The 21,963-nt window shown below is 45.2% G+C and overlaps 1 long non-coding RNA gene across 2 annotated transcripts in view; it reads right to left on the bottom strand.

Moving 5' to 3' along the window:
- Positions 1-4,888: 4,888 nt before the first annotated feature.
- The window catches only part of LOC140471421 (uncharacterized), a 30,265-nt gene continuing 13,190 nt past the window's right edge, over positions 4,889-21,963 (bottom strand). The window contains exon 4 of one of the 2 annotated variants that reach the window (XR_011957029.1): positions 4,889-5,651. This is a non-coding gene — a long non-coding RNA (uncharacterized lncRNA). Of the gene's footprint in view, positions 5,652-20,457; positions 20,600-21,963 lie in introns of those variants that run through there. The other variant, XR_011957028.1, reaches the window with a different exon arrangement.

The following is a 21,963-nucleotide window of genomic DNA, read 5'->3' as shown; positions in this document are numbered from 1 at the left end:
AATAATAAAGCTACTGCTGTTGTACAGAAAACTTGTGTCGGCTGGATTTGTGGAACAAAACAGACATTAACAAGGAAGGATATGAGTGATCTTCAGGGTGTGGAGTACAGACTTACTGGAGTGGTTCACTGATGAAGAAAATGCAGTCACTGGATTGATTTGAAGAAATTGCTATTTTCTTTGAAATAAACAGGTTAAATATATTTTCGATAGAGCTGTATAAGATTATAACAGACCTAGATATAGCAGACAAAAATATCTGTATTTGATAGGTGATGGCACAAGAATTAAGACCAGTTGTAAGGTTTTGAGACAGTGGGAGATGAGTAAGTATCTCTGCTGACTGTATTGGCTGGAAATATGCAGAATATGTTGCCTACGATGGTGGTGCAAGTAGAGAAGATCAATGATTGATAAAAACAATTAGATCAGATCTGAGGGAAATAAACTTGCAGAGTTTGGGGTACGTATGGGGAATGAGAATATGGGATTCTGCTACAGATAGCCAGCCTGGATTTGATGGGCCTCTGTCTGTGCTATAATGCATTTTATTTGGACTTGCTTAACTTGCTCTGGCCACCAATTACGTTGTCATTTAGGTAAATCTGTTCAATGTTCCTACTCAGACCAATACAGTCTGTCCCTCCACAGCAGGAGATAATGTTTACTGCTTCATACTGGGTTCTTTTGGGGGCAGGCTAACGGTGTGTGTAACAGTCTGCCAGCATTTATCTGAAATGGCAAAACACCAGTGCAGCCAGACTAGGGACAGACCCTGGAAATGTGGGGAATGCCAGAAGGGAATTCTTTACCCATCCCACCTGGAAACTGGCCAAACCAGTCAGACTAGGGAGTTGTTCACCTGCTCTGTGTGTGTGTGGGGTGGGAAGGGATTCACTCAGGCATCCATCCTGCTGAGACCCCAGTCAATTTACTGATAGCCACAATTGAAGGATTTTTTTTTCTCTTTTTCACACCAAGTAATGAACAATGGTTTTGGCAGCTCATAAAGTTGTGCACATAGAGATCTTAGTTTTGGAAATGTTCACAACATCGTTGAACACGCAGATTCACACTGGGTAGAGACTTTTATTTTCCTTTATTCATTCACAGGATGAGGGTGTCGCTGGTCCGGCAGCATTTACTGCCCATCCCTAATTGCCCAGATGGCAGGTAAGAGTCAACCCCATTGCTGTGGGTCTGAGGTCACAATGTTGGCCAGACCAGGTAAGAATGGCAGCTTCCTTCCTGAAAGGGCATTAGTGATCCAGATGGGTTTTTCTGACAATCGATTAATGGTCATCATTAGACTCTAAATTCACAAGTTGCTTTTTTATTGAATTCAAATCCCCCTCATCTGCTGCAGCAGGCTTTGAACCCAGCTCTCCAGAACACTATCTGGGGTTTAGATTAACTGTCTCACGACAACACCATGAGGCCAATCCTTCCCCACATCGCTGTACATCTGCACAGAGTGAACAGTGATTTTCTGGTTCATCAGAACAGGGTAATCACACATATGTTTGCTCAATGATTACAGGAGTTGGATGTTGATGGGCTATTGACATCCATCTCCGAACCATGTATTCTGGGGTGTGTTTCTGGGGATGATTGGAAGCACCATCAGTCTTGTTATCTTTTGGGGATAAAAACAGTTTCAATTAGCTTTCTGTTAAATGCATGGCAATCAATTCTATCTCACAACTCTCAGGCAGATTAGTTTCTTTTGAAGGGCTCTCTATCTCCCCAACCTCCTCCACCCTCACCTCCAACAATACATTAATCTCACAGAGTCTCTTTGTGACTATGAATGAGACAATCTGATCAACTGCTTCTTTCCCAACTCCTATGTCAAGTTGGATCTTGAACTCCCCTTGCTGCAGTTGTGATTCTGCATCATTGTACAGTGTTGCTCGTATTTCATGTCTTGGCCTATCAGTGTTCATGATACTGCATGTAGTACATAGGGTCAAGAGTGCAAGAGTTTAGCTCTTTCCTTCCAACAACAGCAGTAGAATTGTACTCCAGCAAAACTTACAGAATCACGGCCCCCCATTTTCCCCAACTTACCTCATGCCATCAAACAGAGTATCAATCCTCATTCAACTGAGAGAATTCAGGAGGGCATGTCAGTGACAGCAGCATGAATGAGGTGTTAACCTGATGAAGTTCCCAAAGAGGGCTACTTGTGCCTAACAGCATAAGCAGCAAGTGATAGACAGAGTGAAGCAATCCGGGAAACAACAGAACAGATCTAAGATCTGCAGTCCAGCCACATCCAGTTGTGAATGAAGTCAGAGCACAGCTGGAGTTCTGAGGACAGTTCTCTTCAAGACATTAACCAACAAGAATGTCAGACTGGGTTAATTATCATAAAACTCAAATCTGTTTGATATTCATATATTTACAATCAGTTTTCAATTCACCAAATGTAGCTGAAGGTAAAGATAATCTTCAAGTGATTGTAACAGTGGAGACATCTGAATAGTTGGATCAGTAACTTAAAGCCTGTTGTGTTTAGATAGTAATAATTTTAAAGTGATTTTAAAAAGGTGACTTGAGCAGCTGATAATGTTGTTTTAATCTGAAGTTAATTTAGGATTAGTTAACAAATAAACACATGGTAGGGAATCCCAGCCCCATGGAATGCACATCCAGTTCCATGTGGGAAAACCAGGACACTTCTTGTCTGAGCGACAACCACAAGAACACGGACGTGACACGGGAAATGTCAGGAACACTCGTTTGACCACAGTTAAAGTACTGCACACACTTCTGATCCCCTTATTCCAGGGTTGATGTGATCACACCAGAGAGGGTACACAGGAGATTGATCAGAATGTTTCTACAATTGGAAAATTTCTGCTCTGAGGAAAGGTTGGATAGGCTGGGGATGATTTCCGAGGAGGATGAGCTGAGATTTAATTGAAGTGATAAAATGCTGAGGAATCCAGATCGAGTGGATAGGAAGGAGCTATTCATTAACTGAGAGGTCAGAAACTGGAGGATTTAGATTGAAACTAATTCCCAGAAAGAAGGGGAGGGGAGAATTCATTTCACTCAGAGATGGTGGGTAGCAGGAACTCATTGATGGGGTGGCAGAGGCAGTAACCAGCATCACATTAGAATAAAAGGACATGTATGTAACTGAGATGCTGGAACATGCAGGGCTGTGGACTAAAGTCTGCAGAATGGGGTCATTGTGATTTATTTAACATTTCTCCAGAATATTAAACTCAAGTCCAATTTGAGAATTTATGATCATCTGACCTGAATTCCAAATGTCCGAATAAATTTATCAGAAAGTTACAGCACAGATCGAGGCCACTTGGCCTATCCTGCATGTGTTGGCTGTAATAGAATGACCCAGGCTTTACAGCGTTCTGTACTCACCAATGAGAGCAACAATTTCAGACTGTGTACTCTGCCCTCTATGTGGTTATAATCTGTTTTTTCAATGTATTTCTTTCACAGCTGCTCACCTTGTTTCCTGGTTTCTTTCCCAGCATTAAATCCATTCCCCATGGCCTTGAGGGACTACCATTTCTGCATCTTAATCTCTCCTGCCTTCCCCCGTGTGACAGACTGTCTTTTTGTCCTTGTCTCACTCCCACCTTGCTCACAACTTGTTACATTTCTGATGGTTCCCAGACCTCTGTGACTTCACTGCGCCCCCTGGGTCAGTGGCACGAGTTTTGAATTCTCTTCCTCATGAGATAATCGGAAATCTTTCTGGCTGCAATATCCTCCAGATTTTCTTTTGAAAATAAAAGAGGATTTGCGTCAGAGTCAAGTATTTGCGATCCTTCATTCACAATCCTGAGCACTTAGATATAATATGTGACCCTCCCACAGATGTGCAGGTTTGATGGATTGGACGTGCTAACATGGCCTGTAGTGTGTAGGTTAGATGGGTTGGGTTAGCCATGCTAAATGTGGGGTTATGGAGGTAGGGTGGGACAGCAGGTCATTGCAGACTTGATGGACCGAATAGTCTCTTTGTGCGCCTAAGGGATTCTGTAATTCTAACTAGTTGTGATTGTTGTCACATTTTCCTAAGTCCAGGTTCATTCAACTCAGGTACACATGCTATCTTTTGTGTTTCTGTGTGTGCCCGAAGTGTTAGGTAAGGGGTAAATGTAGGGGTATGGGTGGGTTGCACTTCGGCGGGTCGGTGTGGACTTGTCCACAGTCTCCATGATTGTGCAGACTCAGTGGAGCAGCCATGCGAAATGCAGTGTTACAAGGATGGAGTGCTCCAGGTGGGATGCTCTTTGGATGGTTGGTGGGGTTTGATGGGCCAATGCTGTCCTGCCACACTGTTGGGATTCTATTCTATGATTGAGGATAAAGGCTATTCTATGATTGAGGATAAAGCAGGGTGTCCTTGGAGAGCAGCAATTGGTATGTATCAATGCTCTCGATGCCTTTAGATAGAGGTGGGCATCGCAGGGGATACAGTGCTTTATCTCCACTGCTGCCCCCTCACCCCTAACTCTGATTTGGTCCCTTCCCACTCTGTCATTTGTAATGGTTTGCTTTGCCTGTAATGGGCTTTGTTTGTAAATATTTAATTGGTTACATGGGTGGTTTACTGCTGGTGATCATATATTAACAAAAACCCAAAATGGCGAAATGATGAACGTGGGAAGGTTGCTCAGCTGTGTGAGATAACCTCTGGGGGGGGGGGGGGGGGGGGGAGAAAGAACGCTTCACAGCTCAAAGGAGAACTGAAAAGAAGTTAAATCAAACCAAAGGTTCAGACAGGGAGGGAATATTTCCCTGCAGCTGGAATAACTGGAAAGTGATGGCGTCCGGGAATAGACAGGATTTTGTTTCACACGGCGTTTGAAAATTTTAAAAACTGCTATGTTCAGATAGTTTCATTTCTTTTCTTTTCGTTTTATTTATTGTGGATTAAATAGCTACAATATTTTAATATCATATTCACAAACCTTCTGTTAAAGACAAATGTGAAATAAAATCCATCAAACCAACCCTCACAGAAAACTGATGTCGAGGTGCAATCTCCTGGAGAATCCCTGCCTACTTATTCCTACGCGGGCTCCATGGCTATATACAGACCTGGAGATAGCAGGAGGCCATTCGGCCTTTCAATCCTGCTCCACCATTCAAGGGGAAACAGGTGACCATCCAGCTCAGTCTCCTTTTCTTGCTGCGTTCCAATCCCCTTTTATGACTTTATCTCTAAGAACTATATCTATATTCTCCTTTGGCTTCACTGCTTTTGTTCCAGTGACGTTGCTGTGTTACTGTGTGGGTGTAGGCAAGGGTAATGTGATGGTGCTGCCTCCTGGAAGACGCACTCAGCCTCCCTCATCATCCTGCAGTAACATCAACTGGATTTCAGCAACTAGAGATAGAAACCATTTCCAGGATGTGGGCATCACGGTCTCAGCCAGCATTTATTCCCCATCTCTCGTTACCCTTGAGAAGATGGTAGTGAGCTGCTGTCTTGAACCATTCACAGTCCATTTGGCGCAGATAGACCGACAATCCTGTGAGGGAGAGTGTTGCAGGATTTTGGTCAAGTGATTCTCTATCTTTGGTTCTTCAAATGCTGGTTAACTTTATCATGATCGGCACATGAGTTTGAGATTTCAGTCAGCAAATCTTCACCATCTAGCACCCTGTATAAAGGAATATGTACAGGTTAGAAATTCAGAACAGACAATTCTAGCTTCTCTGGAATATCCTTTCCCCCTTTCTCCCCCCAAAGCTGTAATGCTCCAGCCCACTTATTACTCTCTCCCACCATTCTGCCTCTGCTGTCCCTAATGTACACCCTCCCCATTCTCATGGAGTGACTGGTAAACAGACCCATGCCACCACTTCCCGTCCCTGGTTAGACTCTGCACCCTTTCTGGGTTTACTCCATTTCCCTTCAGTTACTGCAAGTCAATAATGTAACAGGAGAATAAATCAAAAGGAAACAGAAAGGGTGGTAGCAGATCCTGTACAGAAGAGGAACCTTCAGTCTGGGAGAATGGGTAAGACCCTTCTTTGTTTCCCATTGGTCGATTCCCAGCATTATGACAAGTTGGGGATGGAACTTGGGCCCATGTGGGTGTGGTGACACTTTGACCCCCCCAACCCATCAATACTACAAGCTGATACGTTCCTTCTCCAGGAAATCACAACGTCAAATGCTTTCCGCTAATTACCCCAAAGCACATGCTCCAAAGTCCGCCCATATTCTGTACATGTGCAGTGCTAGGCTTCCCCACACATGCGTGGTCCCTGCCTCAGGGATTGTGGGAGATGTAGCCCCCATGAAGCCACTGGAGATATGTTTATTGATAGTGAATGAAAAGTGAGGGATGGAGGGTCTTGTGTATAGGATCCCCATTCAGACACGGGCTGGTACTGGATTTTACTGAGACATCTGCTTCCACAACCTGATTTCTGACATAAGGAACATTGATTTAGCCAATTGCGGAGTAGGGAGGTTAATAAGGGGTAGCAGATTTTAAGCAGATGTAGCTCAGTGGTTAGCACTGCTGCCTCACAGCGTCAGGGACCCGGCTTTTATTTCAGCCAGAGTCGACTGTGTGGAGTTTACACGTTCTCAGCATGTCTGGGTGGGTTTCCTCGGGTGCTCGAGCTTCCTCCTACAGTCCAAAGATGTGTAGGTTAGGTGGATTGCCTATGCTAAACTGTCCACAGTGTCCATGTATGTGCCGGTTAGGCCATTAGCCATGGGAAATGAAGGGTTACAGGGATAGAGTGGATCTGAATGGGATGCTCATCATAGGGTTGGTGTGGACTCCATGGATGAATACCCTGTTTCTGCACTACAGGGACTCTATTATATTCTCATGAAGAAGAATGTACTTGTCTCAATGTGTTGCAAATCTGTGGAATTCCCTATTCAAAATGCGGTGGATGCCAGGACAATGAGTAGATTTAATGAAGCGAAGCAGATGTTTATTTTGCAATGAGATGAAGTGTGAGAGAGAGCAGGTGGGAAAATCCAGCTGAGACCGAGGTGAGCTCAATCATCATGGTATTAAATGGTGGAGCTGGTTCAAAGGGCTGCATTGCCTCCCCTGTGCCCAGGGCTTATCTTCTTATGGTAATAACTGGAATGCTGAATTAAAACTCACCATCTTCACCAAAGGAGATTTGGGAAAATGCAGGATAGTCAGGTGGATTAGCGTTCCAAATTTAGGTAGTGAGGAAGCGTGTAGGAGATAATGATTTTGCAATTTTAAACTGAGGGGGACAGTGATTTATAGTTTTCGACTGTGCAGTACATTCACACCGTCCAGAATACTCTGTTGTGAATATCTATCCTATACTTTACTACAAAGCCAAGGTCTTTGAGAATGAAATGCAAAACTCCCAGATAACATTGTCGCACCTCGTAATCTGATAAAAGACTTCTGATAAATCTGGTTGAATTTAGAATACAGCTGGAATGCCGGAAGATTAGATCCAATCCCAAGATCCAGTGCTTAAACAAAGGAGACTACAATAGGATGAGGCAGGAGTTGGCTAATGTAGACTGGAAGCAAAGGCTTTATGTATGGGAAAGTTGTCGGACAGTGGGGGAATATCAAAGCAATTTTTCAAAGTGCTCAGCAAAAGTATATATCAGTGAAAAGGAAGGACTGTAGGAAAAGGCGTAATCTGCCGTGGGTTTCTGAGGAAATAAGGGAGTCTATCAAATTGAAATAGAAGGCATACAAATTGGCAAAGACCAAGGAGAAACTAGGAGATTAGAAAAACTTTAAAGATCAACAGAAAGCGAAATGGGATTGGGGGAGAAAAAAGTGATGAGTAGCTATCCCCAGGGCCAGAATAGCAGTTTACCCTGCTAGAGGGGAACCTATTGTGTGTGGAACATATGGCCTCTGTAATTGCTGAAGCACTTAACTGTTACCATAGAGATAATCCTGATCAAATTAAAAATCACACCACACTCCAAAGGCTTGTACTTCCAAATAAACCTGTTGGACTATAACCTGGTGATGTGTGGTTTTTAACTTTGTCCACCCCACCACCGGCTCCTCCACATCAGAATCCTGATAGATACCCCACTGAAGCTGAAGCGTCTGTCAGATACTTGAGGGAGCCACAGGGGTGTGGGGGGAGGGGTGTGTGTTTTAACCACAAAGTGCTGAACTGAACTGGACTTTCTAATTGCCGTTGCCATGGAGATAATACTGAGAGACAGTCTCTATTCAAAGTCCCAAACCACCAAGGTATAAGAATGGGAGCCGTACATCGGACAGGCGGGGAGTTACCTGATGCTGCCTGGAGGCGTTTTGCATGTACACTATCCATGTAACTGCCGTGTCTCATCAATAAAGACTCAAAGAAGACCTCTCAGAGTTCTGTGCCTAGTTATTCCTATCCAGTAGGGTTCAGGAAGATGAGGACACAGCAGTCAGTCTTCACAGTGGAGGATATGAAGAACATGCCAGTAATTGATAAGGAGACTGAGGAAGGTGAGGACCTAGATAATAACCATGATCGTGAAAGAGTTAGAGCTGGACAAGCTAATGGAGTTAAAGGTAGACAAGTCTCATTGCCCTGATGGAATACATCCCAGGATACCAACAGAGTTAGTGGGAGAAATAGCAGATGCACTTAGAGTCATAGCATCCTGCAGCAGAGAAAGGCCCTTTGGCCCAAACTGGCCCATGCTGACCAGAATGTCCATCCACACTAACCCCATTTCCCTGCACTTGACCCATCTGCTTATGAACCTTTCCTATCCATGTATTTGTCCAAATGTCTTTTACCTGTTGTGAGTGTACCCACCTCAACCACTTCCACTGGCAGCTCATTCTATATTCATACAACCCTCTGTGTAAAACAGTTGCCCCTCAGCTTCCCTTTTATTCTTTCTACTCTAACCTTAAACTGATCCAATCAAGCCGTCCAATCCTTGAGTTCCTGGGAAAAAGACTGAGTGCATTCGCCTTATCCATGCCTCTCATGGTCTTATACACTTCTAGAAAAGAACCCCCTCAGTTTCCTCTGCTCTAAACATAAAATCCTCACTTCTCCAACCTCTCCCTATAACTCAGACCGCTGAGCTCTGGCAACATCCTTGTAAATTGTTCTGCACTTTTTACAGTTTAATAACTGAAACCTACATTACATTCATCATATTTCCAGTGTTTCCCCACAGCGCTGGAACCAACGTGACAATGCCAATGGATTACAATCCATGCTCGAGAATGAACTCCTTGACAACAATCCTGCTTTCATAGTGCTTCCCATGGTGTAGGTATCCTTGTGTCTTTAATGAACCATGCAGCCAGAAAGACTTGTCCTTCTACAAAGCAAAGTTGTGGCTTAATTGTTCCTGGGAAATGTGGCATGATTTTCCAGACTTTCAAAAGCAAATGAAATCTCTCTCCACACTCACCATGCTGACATGGACTTGGCAGTGTCTCAGTACTTTTCCAGTCACACTGAGATTTGAAATATTTGCCCACGGACAGAATGCACACCTTTCCTTCCAGATGAAAAGGCCAATGATATTCAGATCGGCACAGATCAAGTAACCATCAGATCTGAACATGAAGTTCAATTTGTATTTCTCATCCGCAAATCAACCCTTTCAGTACCATACAACAGAGCACACAAGTTACCACTGTTAATACAGGATGGAAATTCATAAGACAATCGTAGTATTAAACTGTAGTTTCCTTGTTCCCCCAAAGCTTTAAACCTCAGTCTCACAATTTCTCTCTTCTGTGAACTGAAATCCAAACCAATCCCCCCACTCCTTTCCTCCACACCCAGTTCTCACACACACTTTCTTCGAACTCAGTTTCCTAGCTCCTGATGAGAACCATCCTGCATACACTGCTTCCTGCTCACTCTGGCCAAGACCCATCTTACTAAAATGAGTCAAATTAGAATTTTAATTGCAGGCCCATCCTTGTCTCTTTCCATAACAACCCTGAATCTTCACAAAACAGTTCTGATAACTTTCTGCAAAACGCTGCCCCACTGATAGTCTGATCACATGTCAGGGTAGCAAGAGAAGGGCCATTCCCCTGGGTCCTGCTCCCAGAGGGATGAAGCTGCTAATGATAGATTAATCCCTCACACCCACAGCCTCCTTCCCAGGCACTGACCCATATTGCGCATACTCCCACAATTGGTCAGCACTGCGCCCGTGCACTGGTCTCCCCTCCTACAGCACGTGCTCCCGATCATACAGGAGTCTGGGTGATTGACAGCAGCTGCTGCCCAATATATCAGAATCCCTACAGTATGGAAACAGGCCCTTCGGCCAAACAAGTCCATACCGACCCTCCAAACAGTAACTTACACAGACCCATTCCCCCTAATAATGTAACTAATACTATGGGCAATTTCAAATGGCCAATTCACCTGCCCTGCACATCTTTGGATTGTGGGAGGAAATCCGCTCAGACACGGGGAGATTGCGCAAACTCCACACAGACAGTCGCCCGTGGCCGGAATCGAACCCGGGTACCTGGTGCTGTGAGGCAGCAGTGCTAACCACTGAGCAGTCTCTATAGAGTGGAGGGGGCGGGGCGGGAGGACTGGGTGAATGGGATTGTGAACAGTGAATGAAAGTGGAGGACACTGGGCGATGGACAGGTCAGTGAGGGACAGGATCAGTGCAGCAGCAGGAGGGGATCCTGGACAAACTGAGCAATGGGAGAGTCTGACAGGAGAGAAACTACAGGAAGGTTCTGTTTGGAGACTCAGGCAGGGACAGCTGGGAGACTGTATGGCCTGAGGGCTTGGGCAGGTTTACTAATCAGCCTCTTCAAAGATGCTGTTTCTCAACTCTGAGACTGATCCTCCTAGTCCAGAGGTAAGGACACCACCATTTCCTGGTGGGCAAGGGATAAAGAGACTGCCTTTCAAAAGGAACTCCCCTGTGTTGGTGACATGAACAAGACTCAATACAGACTCACTGAGAAAATGCTGGCGTCCTTGAACTTCATCCAGAATATTAACACCTATAACTGGGCAACGCAGACCCCAATGTACAGAGTTAAATCCTGGATACCAATAACAGCTTTGTGCATGGGAAATCATATCTCATGAATTTGACTCAGTTTTTTTGAAGAAGTACCAAAGAGGATTGCTGAGGTCAGAGCATGGACATGATCTACATGGACTTCAGTAACGTGTTTGACAAGGTTCCTCATGGGAGACTGGTCAGCAAGGTTAGATCGCATGGAGTACAGAACTGGCCCGAAGGTAGAAGGCAGAGGGAGCTTTTCAGGCTGGAGGCCTGTGACCAGTGGAGTCTCACAAGGATTGGTGCTGGATCCACTACTTTTCATCATTTATATCCATGATTTGGATGTGAACATAAGAGGTATTGTAAGTAGGTTTGCAGATGACACCAAAATGGGAGGTGTCGTAGACAGTGAAAAAGATTACCTCAGAGTACAAGAGGATCTGGATCAGATGGGTGAATGGGCTGAGGAGATCAGTTTAGAAAAATGTAAGCTGCTGCATTTTGGAAAAGCAAACTTTAGCAGGACTTATACAGTTAATAGTAAGTTCCAGGGGAGTCCTGCTAAACAAAGAGTCCTTGGAGTGCAGGTTCATAGTTCCTTGACAGTAGAGTAGCAAGTAGATAGGATAGTGAAGGCGGCAGTTGGTCTGCTTGTCTTTATTGGTCAGAGCATTGAGTATAGGGGTTGGGAGGTCATATTGCGGCTGTACCGGACATTGCAAAAGGTGCCGAATCAATATACCATAGAATTCTGTTCTCCTTCCTATCAGATGGATGTTCTTAAACTTTAAAGAGATCAGAAATGAAGTATAGCATGTTGCCAGGGTTGGATAGGCTGTTTTCCCAGGAGTGGCAGAGGCTGAATGGTGACCTGAAAGAGATTTTTAAAATCAGGCTGGGCGTGGATAGGGTAAATAGACAAGATATTTGCCCTGCAGTGGGGGAGTACAGAACTAGGGGACTGGGAGGGAGGATAGGCAGGTAGACAGGGGGTGGGTGGGTGGAGAGGGGTGGGACTGAAATGGGTGGGGAAAGAGAGGGGGGACAGAGAGGGGTGGCATAGAGACAGATGAGGACAGAAAGTGGGATTAGAAGGGAGGGGAACAGACAGGGGGAACAAAGGGACAAAGGGGGGGGGGCGAATGACAGAAAGGTGAAACAGACCCGGGGGTGGGGGGAGATGGCAGGAGGAACAGGCCGACAGAGGGGGAAAAACAGGCCGACGGGTTGAGGGGAATGTGGACAGGCCGACCGGGGGGGGCGGGGGGGGGGGGGGTGGAGAGACAACCAACAAAGGAGGGAAGTGGGGGGGCAGAGGGAACAGGCCGACGAGTTGAGGGGGGAGAGACAGGCCGATGGGGGGGGTGGGACAGCAGACAGAGCAGGGGAAGATGCGGAGAAGATGGAGAGTTATTTTATAGATCTAAAACTCAACCATGTTCCTGTTTTCTCCTCCTCACCTTAATTCCCTCTGAAAGTCTCAGAACAACTGCTTAGTTCTTGGAAAGTAGAGTTTCAGGGAGATCAGGTGCTCAACGTGGCATTTGGGACACTACCATTGAATGGAATGTGCTGATCAATAAATGTACTCTGGTTCGATTCCACTGTCTGTGTGGTGTTTGCACATTCTCCCTGTGTGTCTGCGTGGGCTTTCTCTGGGTGCTCTTAATTTCCTCCCACAAATCCAAAGACATGCAGGTTAGCCGGATTAGCTATGGGTAATGGCAGGTTACAGAGTTAGGGTGGAATGCTGTTCCGATGGTTGGTATGGTTTCATGGGCCGAAAGGCCTGTTTCCACACTGTAGGGATTCTGTCACTGAGTATAGGGATTAGGAGGTCACGTTGTGACTGAGTAGGGCATTGCTGAGGCCAGTTTTAGAATACTGTATTCAATTGTGGTCTCCCTGATTTCAGAAAGATGTTACCAGAATAGGACTCAACGTCTTAATGACAAGTTCCTGGGAAGTGTTGACAGACAAACAGACCATGCAGTGTGGGTTGATAGTTCCTTGAAAGTGTGGTTGAAGGTAGACAGGTCGGTCAAAGTGGTGTTTGGTATGCTAGCTGTTATTGGGCAGTGCATTAAGTATAGGAGTTGGGAGATCATGTTTCGGTTGTACAGTTTATTGGCTCAGCCAAATTTGGAATCCCCAGACTGCTTTCAATTCCAGTCTCCCTGCTATAGGAAAGACGTTGGGAAACTTGCAAGAGTTCTGAAAAGTTTTTCCAGGGTGTTGCCAGTATTGGAACATTTGAACCATAGGGAGAGGCTGAATAGGCTGAGGCTATTTCCCTGCAGCACTGGACACTTTAGGTGGCTTTATTGAACTTTATAAAATTATGAGGAGCAATGATAGCAATGGTTTCTTTTTTTTCCCCCAGAGTAGGGGAGACCAAACAAATGCGAATCTTTTTTCCAAGGTGGAAATGACAAATTCTAGAGGAGAGATGGCAAGTTTAAAGGATGTGAAAACCGAAACCAACTGAAGATGGTGGAAACCAGGCAGAGAAACAGAAGTTTCTGGAAAAGCTCAGCAGGTCTAGCAGCATCTGTGAAAAGAAATTAGACTTAAGGTATCTGAGGAAGGGTGACCAGACCCAAAACTTTAACTGATTTTTCTTCACAGATGCTGCATGACCAGCTGAGCATTTCCAACAACATCTGTGCAAGTTTAAAGGGAGTTGTTTGGAGTATATACCTGAGAGGAACTTTATAAAGTGCGAGTCAGACCACATCTGGAGTAATGACAGAAGGTTTGGTCCCTTTATTTAAGGAAATACATCATTCCATCAGAGGCATTTCACAGAAGATTGACTGGGATGATCCCTGGTTTACAGGGATTATCTTTTAAGAAAAGGCTGAAGAAGTTGGGACTCTACTCACTGGATTTGGGAAGAATGAGAGGGGATCTCATTGTAACATGTAGGATTCTTAAGGAGTTTGACAGGGTAAATACGGAGAGGATGTTGCCCATCATGAGGGAGTCTGGAACCAGATTCTGGGTCAGTCACGGAATCACGGATTCTGTTTTGGATTCGTCAAGTTTGAGGCAACACCGACACAGGTCAGGGGTTTCAGTTGCAATGGAGCTGGGGTGAGGTGGAGACAAGAAAGATTTTAAGAGATTGTAATTCCTGGTGTTTGTGATTGTGTAAATGTCTGATCAGAAGGTCACCTTGGGGTCAGATATGAGAGCAATATTGTGAAGAGTGTGGTTCTGCCTCAGACAGTTCCCAGGGAGAGAGAGGGGCTCAGCAGTAAGGGAAAGTAATTTGTAATAGCAACTGAAGGCAATGGGTTTAACCATTGCAATGTTCTGTTGCAGGAAATTGCAGCCAATCCCGTAGTGGGAGTGTGATGAGCAGTTTGATAACTGAGTAATGGAGAGGGATGATGGGGAGGGAGAGCTGGGCATTGTCAGTGTACATGTGAAACCTAACACGGTGCTCTTGGACAATGTCACCTCCTGGCAGTATGTAGGTGGGAAACAGGAGGGACCAAGGATAGATCCTTAAGGGACACCAAATACAAGGAATTCAGAAAGGAAAGGGAGAGTCGGGATGGAGTAGGTTTTTGCATAAACGGTGGGGTCAAATATTAGTTTGTAGCAGAATGGGAGAGAAGGACATAACCAGAAAATACAGACAGGTAGAACAAGGAACAATATCTGTGAATTGGGGAGGGGGGGTGATGAGGAGGAGGAGCAGCCCAACTCCAAAAGCACTATTCCTCCATCAGTGACATCACCCAACTCCACCCTAGTCTCAGCCCATTTACTGAAATACTCGTCCATCCCTGTGTTATCTCCAGACTTCATTATCCAAACACACTCCTGGCCAGCCTCCCACATTCAACTTACATGTAATCTCAAGAGTATCTAAAACCCTACTGCCCAAGTGCTCACTTGTACCAAAACTTGTTGATTCATCAAAAGGCTCCTATTAACAAGCAACAATTTAAAATTCTCACCCTTGATGTAATTCCTGGTTGTCAACATCCCTGTCTCCCTGCACCACACAACCTGTGAGATCCCGACAACTCATTTTCTTTCAGACTCTCAACGATGATTATTCATTGCTTCACCTGTCTAGCTGTCTCAACTGTTGCCAAGGCAACACGGTCTGGAACTCCCACCCTAACGCCCTCAGACTTGCTTTCCTCCTTTAAGGTATTCCTGAAAACCTGCTTATTAGGCATTTCTTTTGATCACCTGAACTAATATGGCCTTATGTCAGAAGTTCTCAATAGTATTTCTGTGGAATTATAACCATGATTAAAAAAAAACTGTTGTTGATTTGCACATACATTGTCAACTCTTCACTGTCGCTGAGTGAATAATCTATAACAGCTCTTACTCAACGACATTGTGGGTGCACCTTCACCACACGAACTGCAGCTCTACAAGGAAGTCAAACATCACCTTCTCCACAGGCAATGGGGCTTTGGCATTAATCACTGGTATCTGTGGAGGGAGAACTACACAGTTGATATTTCAGGGAGTGCAAAATGCATTATAGGGAGGGAAAATGGTGCAGAATTTGGATTTTGAAATTTGTGTTTTACAATGTGCACTAAGTTCTGTAAAGCCTCTCATCCCATACCATGAAAATTTCCTTCTCTTCCTGGTCAATATGTCTTTCCTTTCCCCTGCCCTTCACCTTCACACATTTCCAATGCCTTGGGCACAACAGTGTGCTGTCAGTGAAGTTTATCACGTGGTTGAGTATTGCCCCGCCCCTCATTCACTCCGATTGGTTGAAGGACCAACTAGCACCTCTAGCCCCCTTTCCCCAACTCTTATTGGTGCTGCGCTGACATCAATAATCCGAGGCTCATTGTGGGCTGGAGCATGCTCAGTGCTTCCTGCTTTTGCTGCTGTTCCTCAGGTATGAGAGAGAGAGGGCTCATCCCTGTTTCTCCTGATGTCAGACAACAACAACAACTACCTGCATTATATGGAGCCTTTCACAATGACAAATTTCCTAAAATGCTTCATAAATGATAGAAATGTTGATTAAAGAGAACGATTTTTAGATACATCTTTAAGGTGGAGAGAGGGAGTTAGGGAGGATATTCGAAAGGTTTGTGTCCTCGGCAACTCCAATCGTGGAGTGATATAGGGGGGGGAACAGCTTATACTGGAGACAGTTAGTGGCTAACCATAGGTTAACCACCTCACGTCATAGCCCCCCCTACCCCACACACCAGGACTTGTTCTCACAGCCTGCCATTACACCCTACCTATGGTTAGCCACTAACAGTCTCCATTAACAGCTAATCACCTTCCCCCAGCCAGACGGTTATCCCCTCCTTTATCCAACCGTTCTTCTCACTCTATCCCCACCTATCCTTTACTCCTTTTATCTTCCCCCCCACACGAACTTCTGCACATAAACTGACTTTTTTTCTCAGTAACATCTGTCCTGAGGAAGGGACACTGAGTCTGAAACGTTAACTCTGATTTCTCTTCACAGATGCTACCAGACCTGCTGAGCTTTTCCAGAACCTCCTGGTTGTTGTTTCTGATTTACATCTTCCTCAGTTCTTTTGGTTTTAATTTACCGGGAGTTTGTAATTCAGGTCCCACAGCCTCTGTCCCAGTCTCTGCTGTCTCTCCCAACCCCAAACAGTGACACTGCACCTGCACAGCTCATGGACAGGTGTTGTCTTGCTGGCCACACCCCTCATTCACTCCCATTGGCTGCAGGACCACACAGCCTCTCCTCCCATTGGTCTGGAGCTGCCATCAATCAGCCGGGCCCCATTGTGATGAGAGTGGAGGGCTAATCCCTCTTTCTGCCCTGGGATGAGCTTCATCATTCACAGTGAATGGGGCAGTATCACAGAGCACAGGGCCTGGGGGCTATTCAGCCCATTGGGGCTGTACTCTCTCCCTCTGGAGATGCTGCAAATCCGTCCCAAGTCCCCTCCCATGTGCCCATAGCCCCCCAAATCTTTCCTTAAAAAGTAAAATTCCAAGTCTGTTTCAGAATACCTGCTGAATCTGTGTCGTTCAGACTGTTCCAGATGCTCAGAACTTACTGAGTAAAATAGTGTTCACATTTTCACCTTGTATTATTTGCCAATTACTTGAAAGTAGTTACTAAAAATTGTGACAGTGTGAACAATTCCTCTCTCTCTCTGCAAATTCAAGATCTTGGAACCAAATCTGCACCAGATCGAAATCACTGCTTCACCTTCTCAGCTCCAAGGATAATTATCTGTGCTTCAGCTAGCTCTCCGCAAAATAGAGGAATGCATCTTAATTTATTAAGATCAAAGAAACAGACCTTCCGTCCAATTCGTCCGTGCCAACGAGGAATCCTAAACTAATGGATTCCCATTTACCAGCTATTGGCCTGTATCCATCAAAACCCTTCCTATTCATGTACCCAGTTGGAAGCCTTTTAAATGTTGTGATTTTATCAGCCTCCACTACTTCATCTGGTAGCCCCTCCCATACACACACCACACTCAGCTTGAAAACGTTGCCATTTAGATCCCTTTTAAATCTTTCCCCTCTCAACTTAAACCCAGGTGCTCTAGTTTTGGACCCACCTAACCTGAGGAAAAAGGATGCCAGCTGCTCACCTTATTCACACCCCTCGTGATTTTATAAATCTCCATGAAGTCACCTCTCAGTCTTTGACTCTCCAGAGAAAATAGCCCCAGCCTATTCAGCCTCTCCCAGTAGCCCAAATCCTCCAATCCTGGCAACGTTTTTGTAAATCTTGTCCAAACCTTTTCAAGTTTCACAACATCCTTCCCAGAACAGGGAAATTCAAACTGAAAACAGAATTCCAGAAGTGGCTTAATCAATGTCCTGTCTAGTCACAATATGACATCCCAGCTCCTGTATTCAATGCATTGACCAATAACGGAGAGCGTTAATGGAGTCCCATTTGCCAGCAGTTCACCCTTATCCGTCTAAACCCTTCCTCTTCATGTACCCAATCAAATGCCTTTTAAATGCTGCAATTGTACTAGCCTTCCTCTGGCAGTTCATTCCATACTTGCAATGCCCTCAACATGAATAAGATGCCCCTTAGATCCCTTTTAAATCTTTTCCCTCTCACCTTATGCCTGTACCCTCTCGTTCTGGACCCACCAAACTTGGGAAAAAGTCCCTGACTGCTCACCTTATCTATGCCCTTCATGATTTTATAAGATCACCTCTCAGCCTCCAACTCTCCAGGGAAAATAGTCCCACCCTATTCAGCCTTTCCCAATAGCTCAAACCGTCCAACCCTGGCAAAATCCTTGCAAATGTTTTCTGAACCCTTTCAAGTTTCTCAACATTATTCCAAGAACAGGGAGATTGGAACTGAAAACAGAATTCCAGAAGGGCCTTAATCAGTTCCCTGTCCAGCCACAATATGACATCACAACAGCTGCATTCAATGCATTGACCAATAACGGGGAGCGTACCAAATGCTGCATTCACTCCCTTGCTTACCTGTGACTCTACTTTCAAGGAACTATGAACTTGCACTCCAAGGTCCCTTTGTTCAGCAATGTTCCCCAGGACTTTACCATTAAGTGTATAAGTCCTGCCCTGATTTGCCTTTCCAAAATACAACAGCTCACATTGATATAAATTGGACTCCTACTGCCATTCCTTGCTCCAATGGCTCATCTGATCAAGATCCTGTTGTATTCTGAACTAACCATATTCACTATCCACGACATCTCCAATTTTGGTGTCTTCTGTAAACCTACTGACCATACCTCATATATTCACATCCAAGTCATTTATTTAAGGGCCCTATATCCACCCTTGCAAGCCTCCAGTCCGCAAAGCAACCCTCCAAATCCTCTGTCTCCTCCCTTCAAGGTAGTTTTGTAATGGCTTGCTCTCCCTGCATTCCATGTTATCTAACCCTGCTAACCAGTCTGCTTTGTGGAACCTTGTTGAATGTCCATATTAACAACATTCACCGCCTGGCGTAATCAATTTTCTTTGTCACTTCAAAACACTCACTCAAGTTAGTGAGACCCAATTGTGCATGTACAAAGCCACATTGACTCTCCCTGATCATTCCTTACCTTTCCAAACAGATGGATATCCTGTCCCTCAGAATCCCTTCCAACAACTTGCCTGCCACTGACTTCAGGCTCACTGTTTTCTTGTTCCATGGCCTCTCCTTACCACCTTTTAAAAATAATGGCACCTCACCTGTCGCTATCAACGATACAAATACCCCAGGAGAGGCCCAACAATCACTTCCCTAGATTTCCAGAAAGTTCCAGGATACACCTGATCAGGTTCCAGGGCTTTATCCACCTTGATGCGATTTAAGACATCCAGTACCACCTCCTCTGTAACATGGACACTTTTCAAGTTATCACTGTTTATTTCTAAAAAAAAAACTCTAGAGTTTCCATATACTTCTCCAGTAAAAATGACGTGAAATATTTGCATATCGTTCGCACCCGCTGTGGTTCCATAGACAGCCTTGTTGACCTTTAAGGGGTCCTATTCTCTGGTCCAGTTAATCTTTTGTCTGTGATATATTTGTTTAATCTCTTTGGATTCTATTCCAGGACATCCCAGAAAGGCCTACTTCACGGACCGTAATTTTCCTCTGACTTGATCAACAATGCCCTCCAACACATACCCTCCACTTCCCTCACCTTCACCTTTACCCCACCCCTCCAGCCACAATAAAGAATATAACCCTGCAGTCTTCACCTTCCACCCCACTAATCTCCAGATACAGCGCATTAACCTCTTATTTCTGCTACATAAAGTCAGACCCCACCACCAGACACAAATTTCCCTCTCCAACCCCTATCTGTGTTCTGCAGAGACCATTCCCTCTGCACCTCGCATGTTCGGTCCATACCCTCCCACCAACCCATGCTCCACACCCTTGACCCTCCCTTGCCGCCACGGGAATGTAAAACGTGCGGCCACACCTCCTTCTGACCTATGTCCAAGACCCCAAAAGGATCTTTTCACATCAGGCAGAGATTTGCCTGCACATCCCAAAACCTCATATACTGCATCTAGACACTATGGGAAATTTAACGTGGTTCATCCAACTAACCTACACATCTTTGGACTGTGGGAGCAAACTGGAACACCTGAAGGAAACCCTTACAGATACTGGGGAGAATGTGCCAACTTGAACACAGGCAGTCACCTGAGGCTGGAATCAAACCCAGGTCCCTGGTGCTGAGGCAGCAGAGCTCACCACTGAGCCACAATACTGTGGGATCTTTGGTGCTGATGTGCTGCCCCACTGATACCTCAGTCACTCACCCTGCCTCATGTCCTGATGACGGAGTGAAATTATCCTTAGACAGTTAATCCAGAGACCCAGATAATGATCTGGGGATCTGGGTTTGAATCCCATCACGGCAGATGGTGGAACGTGAATTCAATAAATATCTGGAAAAAAAATCATCTAGTGACGACAAGGAATCCACTGTCAATTGTTGGAAAAACCAATGTGGTTCACTCATGACCTTTAGGGAAGGAAAGTGCCATTCTAACCTGGTTTGGTCTGCATGGGACTCCAGACCTATAGAAACGTGGTTGACTCTTAACTGCCCTCTGGGTAAACGCAGCAATAAATGCTGGCCGAGCCAGTGACAGCCTCATCTTGTGAATGAATAAAGAAAACAGGTCAGGCTTTGTCCCTTCTCTAGTAGGTACATCCTACAAACTGAATCAGAAATGTTCTCGTACATACTGAACAAATACCTTTCCATCCAAGCCCTTAACACTACAGCACTCCGAGGCCATGTTGGTAAAGTTAAAACCCCTTATCATTGCAACTACATTATTCTTACAGATAACTGAGATCTCTCGGTAAAATTTTGTCTCAATTCCCTGCTGACTATTGGGAGAGGGTCTATAATACAATCCCAATAAGATGATCATCCCTTTCTCATTTCTCAGTACCACCCAAATAACTGCCTGGATGTACTCCAAGGAATATCCAAAGATGCCACTCCCCCTGCTCTGTTGCCCCCTTCCAACCTTGCTATAGCATCTATACCCTGGAAAATTAAGCTGTTAGTCCTATCCATCTCTGAATATTGCCTCTGTAATTGCTATAATATTCCAGTGCCATGTTGTTCAAAACCATAGCCTGAGCCCATCTGCCTGATTTGTCAGGTCTCTTGCACTGAAATAAATGCAGTGTAACTGGTCCGTCCCATCTCATTCTGTGACTTGCTCTTGCCTGCCTTGACAGTCTGACCTGTGAACAGTACCAGTCTCAGACTCGCCTCTTTTCTCACTATCTCTTTAGGATTACCCTGAATCCCTCACTCGTTTAATGCCTCCCGAGTGGCACGAGCAAATCTCCCTGCTCGTCAGGACCCCAGGCTTTCCCCTTCCCATGCCATTGGTACCAATGTACAATGACCTCCCACTGGTTATCCTCCCCTTTGAGAAGATTCTGAAAAATCTCTGAGTCATCCTTGACCCAGGCACCACCCCATTCTGATGTCTCACGGTCAGCTGTAGAAACAGCAGACTGTGCCCCTGACTAGAGAGTCCCCTATCACCATTGATCATGTGGAGCTGGATATACCTCACATTACAGTAGAGCCAGTCTCAGTCACAGTAACTTGACTGTCAGTGTTACATTCCCCTGAAAGTCTATTACCAACTACATTTTCCAAAACAGTATACTTGTTTGAGAGGGGTGATAGCCATAGAAGACTGCTGTACTACCTGCCTACCCCTCCTAGCTTTCCTGGAGGTAACCCACCTACCTGACTGTATCTGCAGTATCCTGCAATCCTGAGACTGCCCCTTATCACACCCCCCCCCCCCCAGCTCCTGTCAATTCCTCACTGCCTTTAATCACTCCTCCACCAATACATGCGATCCAATTGGATTTACAATCACACTTCCTGCAGACATAACCACAGGATCATGGAGATTCTCCCTAATCGCCCACATCCGACAGGAACAGCACGCCACTCTACAACAGGCCACCTCTCGGCCTTAAG

This window comes from Chiloscyllium punctatum, unplaced genomic scaffold (assembly GCF_047496795.1).
Source record: "Chiloscyllium punctatum isolate Juve2018m unplaced genomic scaffold, sChiPun1.3 scaffold_82, whole genome shotgun sequence".
Taxonomy (NCBI): Eukaryota; Metazoa; Chordata; class Chondrichthyes; order Orectolobiformes; family Hemiscylliidae; genus Chiloscyllium; species Chiloscyllium punctatum.
This window is presented reverse-complemented; position numbering and strand designations above follow the sequence as displayed.